The sequence below is a fragment of the Microcebus murinus genome, chromosome 3 (assembly GCF_040939455.1).
Source record: "Microcebus murinus isolate Inina chromosome 3, M.murinus_Inina_mat1.0, whole genome shotgun sequence".
NCBI lineage: Eukaryota > Metazoa > Chordata > Mammalia > Primates > Cheirogaleidae > Microcebus > Microcebus murinus.
The window spans coordinates 64,207,519-64,215,504 of record NC_134106.1 but is presented as its reverse complement, the minus strand read 5'-3'; the positions used below and the strand labels follow the sequence as shown (position 1 = coordinate 64,215,504).

At 35.2% G+C, this 7,986-nt stretch overlaps 1 pseudogene; it reads right to left on the bottom strand.

The window, feature by feature from the left end:
• Positions 1–200: 200 nt before the first annotated feature.
• On the bottom strand, positions 201–1,211 carry LOC105878359 (ribosome biogenesis protein WDR12 pseudogene; annotated as a pseudogene).
• Between the last annotated feature and the right edge of the window lie 6,775 nt (positions 1,212–7,986).

The following is a 7,986-nucleotide window of genomic DNA, read 5'->3' as shown; positions in this document are numbered from 1 at the left end:
ATATGATGTTTTCTGAATCTGCCCAAAGGCAAATATGAAGCACACATCGAATTTGACCTTAAAACCACACTTTGACTCACAATGATAATGCCATCTAAATTCTGTAAGAACAATTTGATTTAATATAGATAAGATATGAGATGTACTAGAAGCAAATTGTGAGTTTTGGATCTGGCAGTCTTAAGTCAACTTTTCCTGTCAAAGTTGACTTAAGACTGCCAGATTCAACATCCCATACTCTAATTGTGTGGTCCCAAGATGCACTGCAGATTTCTTCAGGATCCGACCACAGAACTGAGGAAATTGCTTCCTTGTGGCCAGAAAGGGTCACCATGGGAGTCCTTGTTAGTCCCAACTGCTCTGTTTTCTGTTTCTTTCGAGGTCAACTAGTGGATTCCTCCATTTCATCTTCTTCATCTGTAGGCACTGTAGACCAGATCTTTAGCATCTTATCCCAGGAGCCACTGCAAAATTTAGTTCCTGAGCTATCAACAGCTATAGAGTCCACACTTCCAGCATGACCTCTGCAGCAGTGTAGAGTTTTTATTTTGTTTCTCTCTACATTCCACTCCCATAAGAGAATAGTCTGATCCATAGAGGCACTCAGTAACAAGCAAGACAAATTGTCTTTTTTCACCCAGGCCACATCTTTTACAACGTCTGTATGTCCCACAATTGTCATTATTGACTTTCCTTCCAAGGACCAGATCCGAGAAGTCTTATCATAAGAACCAGTCAAGATCCATTCCTCTGCCCCTTTAATTGAACTGATCCAGTCATCATGGAACATGCATTGCTCTGACTGGGGTGCAGTATACTTTTCTACGTATTCTAGTTCCACAACTTCTTCTGATGAGATGTTCTCCAGTTCCATGTGTTTGACCAAGGGCATGCGCAGAAACTGGCCCTTGATAAGGAAATCAAACTCCACATGTTTGTGGAACTCATTTTTGTCTTTCAGCAATTTATTGATGATGTTACTAAGATCAGCAATTTCAGAGGCAGCAGGGATTGAGAAGGGAACATCATCTACTGCATATTTCTTGTTATCAGTGTAGAAGCGTGTCTGGAGCTGAGCCATGGCTAAGAGTAGACACAGGACTGGTCCACAGAAACGTATGGGTTAGTGGACAGAGAACCAGAGCTCTTGTCTCTTAGGACTACAAAGAGGCAGCTCAAAATTAGACTGCACAGGTAAGTGAGAAGCTACAGTCGAAACCTGGCCTCCGCTCTTTCCTTGGGTCTTCTCCTAAAACAAAGTTTTTTTAAGTGCCTTTATTTTATTATTCAGATAAACATCCCAGCCCATGAATACCCAAAATTTATATTTATAATTGAATTCAATTGTCATCAATATTTTCCTAATTTTCAGTTATGTGAGATTCTAGCTTTACGTACATATATTTGGATTGTTTTTCTGTTATGGATAGGAGATATAACATGTCTTATTTAATAAGTTAGATATCTTTATTTTTGCCTTTTCAGTAGCTAAAGTTATGGTAGATAGGCCTTGATTTGTAGTAACAGTGTATCTTATAAAGGTTAGGGGCAATTCTGCCCTTCATGATTCCAAAATAATGATGATATTTCCAGGTGGCAGAGATGGAGAAAAATTCTCTTTAATAATGTAAAAAAAGAAAAATCTTTTCTCAGAATGTCCTCAACATATCTTCCACATGGTAATTTATTTATTTATATTTTCTATTTCTTCCAGCAGCCACTAAGATAAATTGCATTTTATCTAGAAAATTTCCTATTTTATATGCATTTTCAAATCTAGCATATATATATATATATAGTTTCTTATAAGTTTAGATGATCTTAATATTTGTAATTAGAGTTTTATTTTTAAATATTTGTGTGTATTAGTGATTTTTATCCTAGTGAAATTTCTGAAAAAAGTGTTTCAGTAGTCTACTGAGTATGTTTATTTTTTTACTCATATTTACTATTTTTCTGTTTTTTAATTAATTTCAGATTATATCTTTATATTCCCTTCTGTCATATAGGTTGTTTTTTCAATAATGTTTAAGAGATGAATATTCAGACTTTTAATTTTTGCTTGAGAAATTTATTTTTATATGAATATTCATCAGATTCGAGCTCTGATGATATTTAAAAAATTTCCATATGCCCTGTTCTTATTGTTCTAGATTTATGATTAGCCTTGTTTTAAATTGTATTTCATTTTTGATTGAGAAGTTATCTAGGAGTGTGTTTTGAAAGAAAAAGTTCTGAGTTGTGTGATGTTTTTATAATCATGGATTTCAAGGGTATTACCCATTTTTACTTTTTAAAATTCATTTATCTTTTTGAGACAGGGTCTTGCTCTGTCCCCTGGGGCTAGAGTGTTTCAGCGTCATCATAGGTTACTGCAACTTCAAACTCCTGGGCTCAAGTGATCCTCCTGCCTCAGCCTCCCGAGTAGCTGGGAATACAGGCATGCGCCACCATGTCCGGCTAATTTTTCTATTTTTTATAGAAATGGTATCTCGCTTGTGTCCAGGCCAGTCTAGAACTCCTGAGCTCAAGCAAGCCTCCTTCCTCAGCCTCCCAAAGTGTTAGAATTATAGGCATGAGCTACCATGCCAGCCTCATTTTTATTTTAATAATTAGAAAGAATATGTTCTGTGTATACACTTGGAAATTTACTGAGATTTTTTTTGTTGTTGTTGCCTCTTAAATGGTCATCTTTTAAAAAAATTGCACAGTGAAAGAAATGCCATTGCTTCTATTTTCTAGGTAGGAAGTTTGTCATAATTCTACTAAACTAAACTTATAAATTAAATTCAATAGCATAAATAAGCCTAAATAGAACTTCCTCTGGAAAGCATTCCATAAACATTACATGTTCCCAAGCTAGATTAGGTATGCCTGCTACACAGTGCCATAGCATCTTACAATAAATCTACATAACACTTACTAGACTTAATGTAGAATAAGTGCATATTATTTTTCTATAACTTCAATGAGTCCAGAGACTCTATTTATCTTAGATGTAGTTGCAAATTTTGTATTTTGGTTGTATTGTATGTGCATGTATGGTGTATATTTGTAGCACTTGGTAGTGTCTAGCACATGAAACTTAATCATATATTTAATGAAAGAGTGAATGGATATTTTGATGGATGGTGAGTTGAATGCACTGACATTCCTATTTTACAAGAAAAAGCTCTGTTCAGAACAATCTAGGGTGAAATATGTTATTCATGGGCCCTATCTTCAACCAATATGCAAATGAGTTGACAAGAAAAGACTAATGATGATAATATTCCAAGAATATACTCTTACGGAAGGATTGACACAAACCAGACTCAAGAAAAAAGAAAGAGAGCTATGGCTAGTGAGAGTGAGCCAATGGTTCAAGAAGCCATTGAAAAATGAGATGATGTTTTAGGTGTAATTAGCACTTGATGCACAGGAAGGAAGTGAATCAAAGTTAGAATTCCCTATATTGCGTCTCATTTAATTATTGCTCTAACAATCAAAATAGATTTGATGCTTCCCTTGACTCAGATAAATTCTTCCAAGTAAAAAATAGTGTATATTTAAAACTACTCAGTTATATATATATATATATATATATATATATATATGCTACTCAGTTTTATATATATATATGCTACTCAGTTTTATATATATATATATATATATATATATATATATATATATATATATATAGTGTGTGTGTGTGTATATATATAGTGTGTGTGGGGGGGTATATAAAATTAGTTTGGGCAGCTATAACAAATTACCATAGACTAGTGACTTAAACAAAAAATAAATTTAGTTTTCACAGTTCTGCAGGCTGGAAGTGTGGAATCAGGGTCCCCGAATAGTTGGTTTCTGGTGAGGACCTTCTTCAGGGTTACAGACTTTCAACTTTCCATAGCCCCACATGTCAGTAAGAGGGCTAGAGTAACCCTCTGACGTTTCTTTCAAAGGGCACTAATCCCTGTCATGAGGGCTCCACTATTATGACTTAATTAACTCTGAAAGACCCTACCTTCTAATCCCATCTCATTAAAGGTTAATACTTCAACATATGAATTTTAGAAGAACACAAACATTCAGTCCAAAACAAGGGCTTTAAGAGTATCTAAATTCCAAAGAAACAAAAGCAGTTTCATTAAGAACTGCTGAAGATGCAAACAACCCACTTTCTTTAAAACAGCCTATTTCTATATGATGTTTTCTAGACAGCCTTTTGATTTGAGCATTTGAGAGGAAATATTTGTGAGTTATCTATTGAAATTGTTTAGATTATTAAAAATAATCTAAATAGTTTGGTAGATTTTACTTTGTATTCATTGCTAAAAGTACTTTTAGTACTTGTCCACCTGCTCAAAAGTAGCTTTTTCTTTTTTTAATTTGCTGGATATAGAGAGATTTTTAATTATAAGAAATATTATCAAATTGATCTGGATCTGAATCTGCTATCTTCCACGTAGTCATTGTTCAACTCTGCTTCCATGTTCATACAATGAAGAAGTTATTACTATAGATGAGATGAGATTGGATGGGAGATTGTGATAGAGAAGCTGCTAGTGGTAATTATTAATAAAAAAGATGAAGGTTAAGGATATTCTGAAGATAAAATGATAGAACTTGCTGGTGGATTGGGATGGGAAGCAGAAGACAAGGATTACTACATGCTTCTAGCTCAAGCATCTAGTGGGGTGGAGGTGTCAAGAGCATAGCAAAGGGGAGGGCAGTGGAGACAAATATTGCCAAGCAACAGACAGCTGAATGTGCAAGGAAATTAAGTACACACTTTAACATATCGTCTCCATCCCATTGTGCGGTGGCATTCTCTCGGGTGTGAATGACAGGCAGGGGGATTTCAGTGTATGTTGATCATGTCTGTAATGTGGATTAAGCATCTAAAAGGAGATTGCAATAAGGGACTGGATATTTGCCTAGAAACCCAGACTGGGCTAGGAATATACATTTAGGAGATGCAAACAAAAGGACGAAACAAAAGGATTCTTTTAAAAAGTGACCAAGCATGGCTGAAATTAAAAATAATAATAATAATAAAGTGACCAAATATGTAGGAGACAAACTAGAACTTGTTATGTCCATGAAACTAAGTGCAGAAAGAGTTTGAAGAAGAAATTCACTGGGTCAAATGAAATGAATAGAGGGACAGAGAAATAGTCAGAGGAACTTTTGGATCAGGGAGGATTTTTTTTTGTATCATTTTGCTCATTGATGGGAAATATCATGGAAAAAGTCATTAGAAAATGATGGTGCAGGGAAAAAAAGGTGAGTGTAGTCTCTAGGAAGGTAAGAAGGATTTAGCCTCACAAGTGAAGTTGGCTTTTGATAGGAGAAGACATCATTCCTTATTTGTCACATAAAGGAAGCAGGGACAGTACTGATACAATGATACAAATAAGTTTAAAATTTCAAGGAATAAACAGTCAATATATTCGAAATCATCAGGCTAACTTTTTTAAGAAATAAATCTAAATGTGAAATTTGGTATGTAGTACAATTTAAATCTAATAAAAACTACAAAAAAGACAAAGAAAATACAGAACAATCTCTATAATAAAAATAGCATTTGTAACTGTTACTTTACAAATTGACTTTCTCTACCTATGTATTTTCATAGGAGGTATGGATTACTATTTTATCAGAATAAAAACTTTGATACTCTTTACTCTTTTTTCTGTTAATTTTCTCAAAAAGCTTTCAATCGGCAAGTTTGCATGGAGGACATATTTTTCATTTTTGTTTTTACCCAGTTCAGTGATCAGGCTTAAAAGAGTCACAGCTTTTGCTTGGTAAAATGGGGAATTAAAAAATATAAAACAAAAATAAAGAACTGTCTAAAAGAGTTACCCAACACAATATCTTATTTTATATAGGCAGACTCTGAGAAGCTGTTTCTTGCAGAAGTGATTTGCTGAATGAGTATTCACAAGAGAATAACCTATGATACAATGAGAACACGTGATAAGACAGGGGAAGATATGAAACAAAGTGGTGATTTGGCTGAGACTGAGGTTCAACATGGTCCCAAGTAATTCTGGACCATCAGTGGCTCCACATTAATCCCAACCCAAGGCAAATGGATGGGGCTGTTAATATCTCCAAATCAGCCAGTGATGGGTGACAGACTTCCCTCTTTCACCTTGCTGAGTATGATGACTCCTGGTGTAGAAAAAGGTCCACGTCTGAGCATTTTACAGCTGTGGATAGGTGTTTCTGCAGTTAAATGGGATTTGTGTGAGGCAATCACACTTTGACTACAATGCATAATGGAAAAAGCCCTGTTCTTGGGAGTCAGAAGAATTAGTATCTGATCTTGGTTATGCTTTTATTCTGGGAAAAAAATATCATTTTCTTATTTCTTCCTTCCAATGCAATTTCTTTTTTAAGCAGCTTCTGTGTGATGACTCTGAAACTTATTAGTAGCTCTTGCAATTTTGGTGTGAGGATTAGCAATAATATGGGAAAAAACAAGCTCCTTTCAACTCATAGCTGGACACAAAATATTAGTTCCCCAATATAAATCTCTCTATAAAACAGTTGGAGGAATCATATAACTGATATGCACTACATGGGTGGGAAGTTACTTTATGCCAATTCATTTTCATCCTAGAAAATGATTTCTTTTTTATATGACTACTATGGCATTTTAATTGGATTTAACTTGGTCGTCGCTTCTACAATCTCATTATTGCAATTTTTTGAGAAATACAGTGCTTTCCATGTGAATATTGGCAGGTTCATTAATTTTTTTCAATTGGCTAACACTTATTAAGTGCTTATGCTATTTAAGGTAATGAACTAAACAGAGAGATAAAACATAAATTGTACTATCCAGGAACATAAAATCCAGCAAGATGATTGAGACATATTCATAATGCATTTCAACCCAAGCAAATATCTGATGAGTCCCACATGGGAGGTGCTGATATATTTGTTAGAGAAAGCCACTAGTGATGACCTGGGGGAGCTTCACAGAGGAGGTAACATCTTACGACACTAGATCTAATAAACAGCCTTGAAGAACAGAAAGATTGGATGTGGACATCTCAGAGGCACAAGATTGAGTGAACACTATCACATAATCCTCATGTCAAAAAGAAAGCTCTCATTTTATGGAGGAGCCCACTAAACTTGGAGATTTTCAGTAACTGCCTAAAGTCACCCCATTGACAAATGGCTGAGCAGAAATTCAAACTAGTCAATTTTGACCAACCTAACTGTGCAGTCTTATTCTACCAACCATCTACCCTGCTTAATTCTCAGAGTAAAGGGCAGATTTAATACATGCGTGTGATTTATGGACAGCTACCATCTTAAATGAAAAACAATCTGAATGTGTAATTTAAAGCTTTTTTTCTTGTTCATTTTTTAGTTTGACTTCTCCACATTTACCACCAACACTGACCTCCATAATTATTCCAAATATACACACACACCATGCTTATGGTATGACCTGGTCATTTTGCCTCTTTAGTTCTCAGCTGTGAATGTAAAGTAAAACATAAATTATACTCTTTGAGTTGTGAGAGGAGGTGATATATAAAAAACAGCACATTTAGCCACTCATTTCCAGATCTGATAGAGTGATAACTGCATGAACATGATGAGTAGAGATCAAAATATGTCTTTTGTTACTGATAAAGCTGTTATGAAAATTACTTTAGATCCGTGGTCAAGTTGGCTTGCTAATGCTTCATCCCATGAGGAGCACTGGACCGCTACAGATTTTCCCCACCAGGTCTGGCCCCCATACCACATACAGATAGCAGACCATACATGTGGATTTGAGGATAGGCTGCCTTCTATGGATCCTGTAGCTGAGCTGAGCATGCTTAGTTTCTTCTCCAAAGATTACTAATTATATAATCTATTTCTCCTCTCATTGAAGAGAATGAGTGATTGGGGAGGGGTGAGGATAGGTAAAGACAAGAAGTATTAGTTTTAGGTCTATGACTTTCTACCTGGGTATAGGAGGGGACTTCA